Source organism: Capsicum annuum, chromosome 9, assembly GCF_002878395.1.
Source record: "Capsicum annuum cultivar UCD-10X-F1 chromosome 9, UCD10Xv1.1, whole genome shotgun sequence".
NCBI classification, from domain to species: Eukaryota; Viridiplantae; Streptophyta; class Magnoliopsida; order Solanales; family Solanaceae; genus Capsicum; species Capsicum annuum.
Genome location: NC_061119.1, coordinates 69,729,521 through 69,741,754, shown reverse-complemented (window position 1 = coordinate 69,741,754; position 12,234 = coordinate 69,729,521). Strand labels below are relative to the sequence as shown.

The window sequence follows — 12,234 nt, the reverse complement described above, 5'->3', positions numbered from 1 at the left end:
AGGTTTTATGTGAACTTTAACTTTATGCTTAATTATTAGAATTTGATTAAATTAGAATGTGTATACATCATTGAAAAATTATTGTTGCACTGACAAAATAAGTACATGTGTTTAATAGTACATATGTTTGTCAATTACTGCAAACATATATTGATTTATTAAAATTTTATGTATAACTCCCAAAAATTATTATTAAAACAAAATTCATGTGAAAAAATAGAAAAATTAAACAATTGAGAAATACCTATATAATTGATTTGATTTGATTTTAATTACTCCCTCTATTTCGCTTAAGTTGGCCCTCTTTCTAAAAATATTTATTTTAATTTAGTTGTCCCATATGTAAAATAAAAAAAAATGTTCTTTCAATGGTATCCTAGTGACTTAATAGGAGTCAACCATAAGTAAAGGGACCAAGTCCATTACACAATAAAATAGTAAATAAACGAGATATAAAGTAAAATGTAGCAGATAAAGGACACTTAATATTTACGTGAAAATCTCCTTGCACAAGTAAGAAAAAATCACGACCTATCTTATAGGATTTCCAGCAAACTCCCCTATCTTCAAGCCAAAAATATGAATACATACTCCAATAATCATAAGAATTAAACTCTTAGTCTTATACACCTTGTAACACCTCTATTACAAGACCTGTGTATCAACTCTACTACACATTTCAAATCAACTAATTCTAGTTGACTCACCTAGGTAACTCTAGCCAAAATGAAACAAAGCATGATGAAGATAATCTTGTCTAAACTAAGGTTGATTTGAGTAACTAGCTCTTGTCGACATAACTCAATCTAATAACTTAGACAAGATCAATACCTACACTACTTTACAATATAGGAGTAGGTTTACAATTTAAGAATGAAAGATAACGACTTACGAATTGAACAAAAATAAATAAAACTAGATAAGATCCCTCATTGAAAGTGAGTAGTAGTCTTTTGGGAAGGTTTTTTCTTAAGATATAAATCCTTTTAATACAACCCCTCTGCATACAAGGTTTCTATAATTTCTTCTAATATTAGAGCATCACCAAGTAATCATTTTAATCCAAATTATTATTTTGATCAACCACGGTATCTGGTCCCTATGTATGGTCCCCAATCTTAAAAGGGTTAACTTCTTCACTGGATATTTTTTACCTTCTTGCTTAACTTCAGAAACTTTCTTAGATGGATGCTTGCTAAAAATTTCCTCAACTGCTTCAAGATCTACCTTCTCAATAGTTTTACCAAAGATATTTGGTGAATTATTTTTAGTACCTTTTTGGTTGGAAGGATTTGGTAAGTGTAGGAAGGGAAAAGGTACAGAGATAACCATAAAAAGGTTTCGTAGTTCTTCTGTGAGAGGGGATATTTTATTTGAACAGTAAAAGTAGGAGTGAGATATCTAAAGATGGTGGTGAAAGGTTTGAAAAAGAATTTTTTTAAGACATTTGAAGAAATAAGGTTGATTCAGGAATTCAGAGTGTGTTGTTTTTTACAAAGGGATTAAAGAGATAGAAAGAGGGTTTGAATGAGTGTCTAAAGGAGAGGTAAGGGTTTTTAAAAGATATGAATGATTATTATTAAAGAGAGAGGTAAGATGAGCTGACGTATCAGTAAAGGATAGGTGTGATTCTTAGAGTTCTAATGCTACTAATAGGAAGTCATAGGGTATTCTGATGGGGCAGGCAGACTTTATTTATTTCAAAAATTTCTCGAGTAATAAAAGTAAGACTAAACTTGTAGAGGAACCAAGTCCCTCTTTTGATATAACTACTCATGCTTAGTGTTTTCCTTGTCCTCCTAACATCTACGTGCTAATCCTTCTCTACCATGACTGTATACCTTTGAATATATAAGGTTGATTCAGAATTGATCAAAAATACTTATACCTAAATACTTGCAATCAATTTGTAGTCAAGAAGGAGTTCAAGAAAACTTAAGAAGTCAGTTATGTTTCATTAACCCTAGATTCTATCAGTTTCTTTAGAACTGGTCCTTTACAAGTGGTTTGGTAAAGATATCTGTTATTTGATATTTTGTCTTTTAGAATTTCATGCATATGGCCTCCTTCTATATATTGTCTTTTAGGAAATGATATCTCACATTAATATACTTGGTCCTCTTATGTTGAATAGGATTTTTTTCATATTGAGAACATTGGTGTGGTCACATAATAGAGGAATATTATCAGACACTATCCCAAAATCCTTTAGTTGTTGCTTATCCATAGAAGGTGAGCACATCAAGAAATAGCTAAATAATACTTATCTTCTACCGTAGAGAGTGCTAGTAAGTTTTGCTTCTTTGTTACCTAGGAAATTAGAGAGGACCCTAGAAAATGAGCCATTCCTAAGGTACTATTTTCGTAAACCAGGTACCCTGCATAATCTGCATCAACATAATCAATTAGATAAAAATTATCTCCAAATGTATTAAATATGACTAGGTCCCTATTTCCTTTAGATATCAAAGAATTCTCTTTGTAGACTTCAAGTGAGACTCCTCTAGACAAGCTTGGAACCACAGATACATTCTTATACTAAATATAATATCAGGTCTACTAGTAGTCAGGTAGAAGAGGAATCCAATAATTCCTTTGTACGTAGTCTCATTCACCAAGGGATCAAGTTTATCAACATTTAGTTTTAAGCTTGTCCTTCTAGGGTTATCAATGGGCTTAGTATCATTCATGTGAAAATATTTTAGAAATTCCCTGATGTATTTCTCCTGACCGATCATTGTTTTACTAGGAGTTTGCTTAATTTGAAGCCCTAGGAAAAAATTTAGTTCCCCAATATACTTATTTCAAATTCACTTTCCATGAGTTTAGCAAATTCTTCATATAGTGAGTCTGAAGTTTCTCCAAAAATAATGTCATCCACATATAATTCCACAATCAACAGATTTTTCCCTCTTATTTTGAGGAAGAGAGTATTTTCAATTTTTTTATTTTTGAAGCCATTTTCAATAAGAAGTTGGGCTAGTCGTTCAATACCCTGGTAGACTACTTTAAACTATAAAGAACCTTGCCTAATTTTAGCACATGATTAGGCTGATCAATGTCTTCAAATCTAGGTATTTGTTTGACATAAACTTATTGTTCCAACTACCCATTAGGAAGTTACTCTTTACATTCATCTGGAATATCTTGAACTCCATATATGTAACAAAAGTAATGAGAATTCTTATAGCCTCCATCCTTGCAACTGGTGCAAAGATTTCATCATAATTTATCCCTTCTTCTTGATTGTATCCTTGTAATATAAGTCTACCATTGTTTTATGTGATAACACCCTATTCATCATGTTTGTTCATGTATATCTATTTAGTCCCTATTATGGTATTGTCTGCAGGTCTGGGGATTTTGTGTCATACTTTACTCCTTTCAAATTTATTGAGTTACTCATGTATTGCATTTATCCAATTAGTATCCTTGAGTGATTTCTTCATATTCTTAGTCTTAGTGGTGGATATGAATGCTAAAAAGGCAGCCAAAATTCTTTCTTGTGCTCGCTTGATATTAGAATTCAAAAGGTTCACAAGGGGGTGAGATGACTTATGCTTTTAATTAGATTTGTTTTATGGTTGACTAGAGCTAGCCGGTACCAGGTTCCTCGGTAGTTTGGTCCTGAGATACATGATGTGAAGCATCAGGTTTAGAAGGATCTTGAGGACCTATTTCTTCTTCTTCACCATTTATATCATTTTCCATATCTTAATTAGTTTGTTCATCATTATGGTCTTCAGTAAAGCCATCCTTTTGAATTAGAATGAGTTCAACCATGTCTTCATCATCTACTTCCTAATTTTTTCATATCTCTAGACTCATCAATGATGACATGAACACTTTCTTCAACACAAAAATTTCTTTTTTTATTTATTATGTAGAGTTTGCTAGTTTATGATTAACCAATAATTATTCCTTCATCACTATTAGGATCAAACTTACCAAGATCATCCTTGTCATTGTTCAACACAAAATATTTGCACCTAAAATCCCTGAAGTAGTTAAGTTTGGGCTTTCTTTTGAACAACAAGTCACAAGGAGTCTTGTTGAGAATAGACCTGATAAGGAACCTATTTGTGAGATAGTATGTACTATTAACTACTTCAGCCCAAAAGCTTTTAGGAAGACCAGAATTAATCAATATAGTTCTTGCAATATCAACCAAGGTCCTATTTTTTTCTTTCAACAATACCATTTTTCTGAAGAGTTTTGGTGCTATAAATTATGACTTATTCTATTTTCTATACATAATTCCTCCATCATTGTATTTTCAAACTCTTTTTTATGGTCCTACCTGATCCCTGCAATTTTTTTTGTCCAACTTCACTTGGATTTGCTTGGAAAAACTCATCAATACTTCACAAGTTTCATCTTTGAATCTCAAGAATATGGTGCAAGTGTACCTTGAGAAATCATCTACAATTACTAAGATATATTTCTTTTCTCTTTTATTTTGTACTTGGACTGGTCCATATAAGTCCTTATGAAGTAGCTCAAGAGGCCTGGTGGTAATAACTTGCTTCTTCTGCTTGAATAAGGACCTCTTTTGTTTTCCCTTAACACAGACATCATATATCTTTATGTCTATAAACTACAACTTGGGAATACTAATGGACTTGTGCCACAGACATTTGTGACCAACTTATTAAAAAGTGAGGAGCTAACATGGCCAAGTTTTTTATGCCACAAGTCAGCATTTTAACATTGAGCACTTAGACAAGTAAGATCATCACTAGGAATTGAATTCAGATCAGCAACATACATATTCTTGCATCTTTTGGCCCTAAGAATGAACTCTCCAGATTGGAGACTAGTGACTATGTAATAATCAAACAAGAATTTGACTTCATTGCCCTTATCACACATTTGAGAGAAAATGAGTGGACTATACTTTAAACCATTTACATAATAAATATTTTCAATACCATGGTCCAAAGATTTTCTAATTTTGTCAACGCCTAAGATATATTCCTTCTATTTCCAAATGAGACACCATCACTTTGAAGTGCCTTGAGTAACAGAAAACATTCAGTTTTTCAGTCATATACTTGGAACATCCATTATCCATGAACCAATTGTGACTTCTTGTTCTTACTCCTTTATACACATAAGGATCATTTGTTAGATTTGGGAACTCATTTGAGACGAAGTTCCCAAAAGGGAACAAGGTAGAAATCAAGGCTTTCTTTGTCCAGACGGGCAACCTAATTTCCTTGGATTTTGAAAAAAGACCAGGTCCCCTTTTAATCATCCGCTCCGGCATAATATTTCCACTCATTTCAACTTTTAACTTAGCTTGACAATCCCTTTTTAAATGACTATTTCTTCCACAATGATTACACAATAATTTATTAGACAAAGAAACATATTTATTGCAAGGATAGTAAGAGGGATTAATATTTTTACACCCTTCACCCTTGCTATTGTTGATCTCTAACTAGTAAAATTGGCCAAAATTTGAGATAAAACAGACCACTTCAGAGATTTGTTAAGTTCTTCCTTAATACGAATCAGGTCGCTCTCTAGCTCAATATTTCTTTCAAGAAAAACAGCAAGATATCTTTGAAACTTGTTCAAGCTTTCTTCAAGATCAATTTGAAGACTACTAGCCTCAAAATTTCCCTTTGAAACAAAATCAGAAAGTTTCCTCATCTTTTCTTCCATTTCAACATTCTCAGAAGTCATTTTATTGAACTATTCTCCCAACTCAAAAATTTGAATAGTTAAAGCATTTTCTTTATTTTTAAGATTATCTAGACTTTCATTAAGAAAACATTTCCATATTGTGAGATCATAAAATAAATCAATCAATGTATTTTCTAGCCTTTTCAATTTCTTTAAGGAACAATCATTGAGGTTTTGTTTAATTTTAAGAATGATTACCTCTTTATCTTCATCATCATCTGATTTTACCATAAGAAAAAAAGAGAGTTAAAAATATTGTCATCTTCCACAACCATCATAGAAGCATCTTTAAAGTTCTCTAAATCATCAGAATCACTAGATGAGTCCACCGAAACATCTAATGCTTGCTTGACCACAGAGTTTGTTGTAGTTCTTTTTTTAGACTTGTTTGGGAACCAAATCTTTCTTTTGCCTTTATCTCTTCCAGCCTTGATATAATCTTTGTATTCCATATTTTTAATTGGAATATCCTTGACAAAGTGACCAGGTTTACAACATTTTTGACATCACTTATTTCCACCAAGTGGCTTGCTAGTATTTTTTTTTTCTGAAATCCACCATTTTATTTTATAACATTTATGAATCTTCGAGTCAAGTAAGCTATATCCTTGTCATCTTCACTGGAGTTAGGTTTTGAGGCTTTAAGAGATAAAGTTCTCTTTTTCCTGGGTTTTTCTTCTCTTATCTTATTGGTTTTCTAGTTCATGTCTTTAGATTACTAATCAATTCATCCTTTGTAAGGGTCTTGAGATATCAAGCCTTTATAATAGCATTGACTTAGATTTTCATAACTTTGGAAAAATTCCAAGTACTTTCCTTACTTGTTTACTTGGTGGGATTACTTTTCCAAGATAGTTCAGCTCATTTGTAATTTTAGTGAACCTGATGTAAATCTCTTGAATAATCTCACTTTCCTTCATAGTGAAGGGTTCATACTGTGTGGCGAGAATATCCACTTTGGACTCCTTGACTTGACTTATTCCCTCATGTGTAGTTCTCAAATAATCCCAAATCTCTTTAGTTGACTCACATATATAGAGATTCTACTGTACTTATCAGGTCCTATGCCATACATAAACAATCTTTTTAGCTCTGACATTTTTTGTCACTCATCTTCCTATCAACTTCCTCTTATTCTTTATGAGGCTTGGGAACTAGTCTCATAATCTCTCCGTCCGTAACCTTTTTCATGGGAACATATGGTTCATCAAGAATGACATCCCATAGATCATTATTTTCATCCATAATAAAATCATGCGTATGATTTTTCGACCAACCATAATGCTACCCATTAAAGGGAGGTTAGGTGGTTGACTGACCTTCTTTTGATTGGGTAGAGCAGCCATCAGCGCAGGATCCTTTCTAGATGTTAATCGTTTAGAGAGTACTCTCTCTGATACCAATTGTTGGCCTATACGAGTCCACCATAGGTAAAAGGACCAAGTCCCTTACACAATAAAATAGTAAATAAATGAGATATAAAGTAAAGTGCAATAGATAAATGACACTCAATATTTACGTGGAAATTTTCTCATGGGAGGAAAAACATGACCTATCTTACAGTATTTCCAGCAAACTCTAATATCTTCAAGCCAAAAAATGTGATTATAGAATCCAATAATCATAAGTATTAAACTCTTAATCTTATCCACCTTGTAACATCTCTATTACAAGACCTATGTAGCAACTCTACTACACACTTCAAATCAACCAACGCTAGTTGACTCAACTAGGAAACTCTACCAAAAATGTCACAAAGAATGATGAATAGAATCTTGAATAAACTAAGGCCGACTCAAGTAAATATCTATAGTTGACACAACTCAACCTAAGAACTGATGAGTGGTAATTCTACCACTCATTCTTACAAATTATACACACACACTACCATGTTTTGTATTGGAAAATGAAGCATTATCCAAATTTAAGTGCACTAACACCCACATTTTAAGGGTATGACGTGAAGAAAGTGAGCATATGTGGAATGGATCTAAAAAGGAAGCAAATGGAAACAAAAGGAATGCAGCTGGAAACCTGAAGCAACCAGCCTCAGTTACCGCAACCGCGGTTCCCAGACTATAGTTGTTGTCAGTCCAGGTGGTCAGCAAAACACAGTCGTGGAACCTAACCGCGGTCGCATAGCCACAGTCGCGGTCAAACATATGCGATCGTAGATCAGTGGGAACTAGCCCAAGGGACGAATTGTAAAATGTCATGGATGAATCCCAAGTCATATATAAACAAAAAGCCTTTCTTCTTTGGGTATTACTTATCACATAATATAGTTTTGAATTCTAAGCTTGAAACCCTAATTGGTCAAGTGTGTAATCAACTTTGAAGGCTCAAATTTCTTCGTTTCTTGTTCAAGAATGAATGCCTTGGTTAACCCATGTACTTGAATTCAAACCAAAGATAGCATTCACCACATACTTGTTGAAGTTTGTGTGAAAAATTTTCAAACAAATCCCATGTTATTTCCATTAGCATTTCGGGTAAACTTATAGTAACTTGAGCACTCATAGGTTGGATGTCTATAGAATTAACTCCTTAAGATTTGACCCCAATCTACATTGGGTTACTTGAAAATGACTATCTCACCTAAAATCATGGAAGTAATTTAAGCATTATATAAATGGTGCCGTTGTCGGGGAGTGAAATATAGATCTCACTTGCGTGGTGCTATTCTTACTTAGGAATACCCAGAGTGGGGTAATTTACTTTATTTATTATTTTTGACTATTTTATAAGTCATCAAAGTGTGAACGGAGCAATGAGAGATAATGTAAGTAATTTTGGCCCCTTTGATGCCCTACTAGACGTGAGGGCCAATGAAATGAGAAAGGGCAAACAACTGTTATCCCAAATCCACCAACCAACAAAAATGGTGTGTTTTATGTGACTAGTGTTATGCTTCACATGTTGCAAATGAAAGGATTATATGGGGGTCAAGCATATGAGGACCCAAATGTTTATTTTAAAAAACTTTGTGGAAATTTGTGTGCCATTTAGCATAACACATATTACACAAGAATCCATCTGACTTTGACTCTTCCTATTTTCACTAACGGGCGAGTTCACTTTCACCTAACTCAATCACATCTTGGAAGGAGTCACCACTGTCTTCCTTAATAGATACTTCCCACCATAAAAAATTCTTCAAAAATGGGATGAGATTGTAAACTTCCGATAATTAAATGGAGAACCATTATTTGAAGCATGGGAGAGGTTTAATGGAAAGCTAGACCAATGCCCAAATCATGAGGTCCTAGAGAAGATGCTCCTTGAGATTTTTTTATAGATCTCTTATCCCATTGAACAAAATGGTTATGGATAATACGGTAGGTGGATCTATTATGAAATTGCATTATCTTGCAGTTTTTCGATTGATAGGTGAAGTATCCAAATAAAACTAGGGGTGGCACTCCCATGATGTTGATGCTCCTAAGACCCTTTCTACTACCTTCGTGGTGACCAATGAGCAAATAAAATGAGAAGAAGAGAAGAAAGAGAATATGGCTAAGATAATGACCCAACTTGAGCTTCTAATGAAACATGTTATGGGTGTACCTGCAAAATCTTAAATGTCATAACATCAAAGAATTATAAAGATAATGATGAGGCAAAGAAGTAGGTTGAAAAGATTTGGTACTTGGCAAACTACTCGGGGGATTCCCGCCCCGCCTATCGAAGGCAAGGTGGGGACTAAGGTTGGATAAACCATGACTGAGATAGAGATTGGAGAGATAAGGAACGTGACTATGACCACTACATCCCTCATCATGATAGGAATAAGGCCAAAGAGTCAAATGTCATCTATCCCGAAAAGTTCAAGACTGAATATTTGTTGGCAAGGATTTTAAGTAGAGTTCAAGTTACGGACAAAATAGTCCATGAATTTAAGGGTGACTTCTCTGTGCTCTCCCAAATAGTGGTGTCTCACTCCACCTTCATCAAATAATTGGATACCGAAGTCGGGAAAATCTCCACGCAACTAAATACAAGGGCTAGAGGTGGACTTCTGAGTGACATAGTTACTAACCTAAAGAATGAAGAACAAGCCCTAGAAATAGTCACTAGAATTGGAAAAGAACTTGACGAGCCCTTTAGAGGAGATGTGAGTGAAAATATGCCCAAAGCCAAGGCAAAAGAGGTAATGCCCTAAAGAAGAGAGGCAAGTAATGAGAAAGAGATGGATGAAAGCAATGATGAAGTGGTCAAAGTTGAAAAACCGCAAGGAGAAGCATGGCCAATTATCTATTTTCCTCCCCCGTTTCCTCAACGATTGCATAAAAAGGAAGAGAGTGACAAGTTGAGAAAATTATGACAAAACTTAGCAACCTCTCAATAAATATCACACTACTCGAGGTGATACTAGAGATTCCGGAATATTCTAAGTTAATGAAGAAGTTAATGTTCAAGAAGAAGCTCGTTGAGGGTAATACTAGGCTACTCATAGGTGTAGCTCTATCATGGATAGCAAAGTTGTGGAAAAGAAGGATGACCCCGGAGTGTTCACTATTCTTTACACCATTGGGACTCATGATTTTGCAAAAGCTCTTTGTGACCTTGGTGCAAGCATCAACCTAATGCCTTTTGTCCTCTATAAGAAACTTGGATTGGACACTCCTACATTGACTTTGATGCAATTTTTTATGGAGGATCGGTCCATAAAAATATTGGTGGGTATATTATTTGACGTCCTTATGAAGGTGGACAAATTTATTCTCCCGGTGAATTTCGTTGTGTTAGATTATGAGATGGACCAAGAGGTGCTTATTATTCTTGGTCACCCTTTATAGGCCACCAGGAGAGCCATTATCGATCTAGAGCTGGGGGAGATGAAATTTTAGGTACAAGAAGATGAGGTCTCGTTCAAAATCTGTAAGTTAAAGAAACAAACCTAGAGCTCCAAGTAGTATTTCTGATGGATGTTGAGAATAAGAAAGTGAATGGTGAGGGGTTTGAGGACCCACCATGAGATTGAAAGAAAAAAGACGCCATGCCATGATGATAACTAAGGAGCTAGGTGGGAGGCAACCCACAAATACCACGAGAGTGGCTCGTATCCTTCTTTGTTATGTTCTCAAAGTGTAGATGTTGTCTTTGTATTTGAATAACCCATGCATTTGTGGCACTTTGGATTGCATTGAATGATCTTTAAATGGGGTAAGTGTGAAAGTCTGCTTTGAAAATGCTAAACGGGGGAAAATAGGAGAGCAAAAACTGCTCTTAGTTATCGCAATCACAGCCACCATTCCCGATCGCGGCTACACAAAGTTCGTGGTCGTGGCCCCTGACCACGATCATAGTTATTTCAGTCATTTAACCCCTAGTCTCCTTTATTTCCATTACACTCCCTTTTAAAGATTGTACTCTCAAATCTAAGCTACATTGTTGGCCAATTTGTAAGCTCTCAAAAATTCTTCGTGCACATCCCTCTTGCATCACAACTTTGGTAGGTGACATTAATCCTTGCTTTTATTTTTAAAAATAGGCCATTGAGTGCATGATTAAGAAAAGTCCTAGAGTTTTAATTGTTATGCTTTACAGGTTGTCATACTTATTATTATAGTGGTGTTGGTTGCTTAATTGTGGTGTGCACACAAGTGGAGAAACTTGAGTACCCAATAGTGTGTGAAAAAGGTAGACAAATGTGATATGTACACCTTGTGTTTGATAAATTGCTTAAATGAACTTTCAATAGTGGTATGTACTTTTGAAAGGCACATTTGCACACACCGGTAGCACTATTCACAAGACCTTCATTTGCACCCATATTATAGAACATGCTAGTAGTCTAGAATTGGGAGAAAGTTGAGCATGTAGAACTGACATGGAACCAGCCTCACGTGTCGTGATTGCGGCCATAGACCGTGACAGTGGTAACGCGGATGCAGTTCTGATCCGCGATCATGGTAACTGAGGGTAGGTTCCTGCCATGTCAAAATTCCTGTACTTTCAACTTTTAGACGGGCAACCCCAAGCAGCTAGTCCAATGAACTTTAATGATCAATCTAGCACAGCTTGCATGATTCAAATAATGTTAAAAGATATAATGTGTGTTTAGTGCTTTCAGGACAACCTCATGGATAAGTTTGATCACATCAGATTCATGGCACTCGAATGCCACACTCACTGCTACAGTGATCTTTCAAAGACATAGTTTTTTTAGAAAGAGGAATTTGCTTGGAGAATGTACCAGAGAAGATACCGGCTTTTCACAAAAAAATCGAAGCCACAGGATGGAAGTGCTTTGCCACTGATCCATGCCTTGCAAATGAAAAATGGGTCCATGAATTTTATGCCAATATCAGTGAAGTATCTTTCTCAGAACCACTCAATGTGATTGTAAAGATGCGGGGAAAGCCGGTGAAAGTTGGGGCTAAGGAAATCAATGATGTTTATGGGCTCAAGCAGGCAGACATGGGTGAATTCAAAGCGAAGGGGTGTAATCGAGGAATTGGTTGGCACAACGACTATGTCCCAAAAAGAAAGTTTCATGGACCAAAACTAAAAGCAACATCTCCATGAATGACTTCACTT

The 12,234-nt window shown here is 35.1% G+C and overlaps 1 non-coding gene across 1 annotated transcript; it reads right to left on the bottom strand.

The window, feature by feature from the left end:
- Nucleotides 1–8,843: 8,843 nt before the first annotated feature.
- On the bottom strand, nucleotides 8,844–8,955 carry LOC124887458. The gene has a single exon (XR_007045233.1). It is a non-coding gene; the product is annotated as a small nucleolar RNA R71 (small nucleolar RNA).
- Between the last annotated feature and the right edge of the window lie 3,279 nt (nucleotides 8,956–12,234).